Raw genomic sequence first — 370 nt, 5'->3', positions numbered from 1 at the left:
GAACTAGGAACTTGGAATCTTGAATAAATTTGCAGAATTAATGGTGAACTTTGGAGGTTCTTGAAGTTGGATGTACGAGCTTAGTGTTTTCTTTTTAAGGGAATTTGATGAAATATAACATATAATGCTTCTAATAGGCTTTAATATAGGTTTTGGATGGATTTTGGGTGAGGGGGAATGACCAAAATACCACCTAAAAATTAAATAATTCTCGAATCTGTCCTTTGGTGGACTGTTTTGATAGTCTGAAGTGGATCAACCATAACGTTTTACTCCGATATCCAAATTGGATGAAACTAATTTCATTGGAGAGAGGACTCTCATATATTTCCATTGATATATAGTATCTCACCCAGATCATTGTGTACGA

Source organism: Capsicum annuum, unplaced genomic scaffold (genome assembly GCF_002878395.1).
Source record: "Capsicum annuum cultivar UCD-10X-F1 unplaced genomic scaffold, UCD10Xv1.1 ctg75115, whole genome shotgun sequence".
Taxonomy (NCBI): domain Eukaryota; kingdom Viridiplantae; phylum Streptophyta; class Magnoliopsida; order Solanales; family Solanaceae; genus Capsicum; species Capsicum annuum.
The sequence above is the reverse complement of the archived record's forward strand: the minus strand, read 5'-3'. Positions refer to the sequence as shown.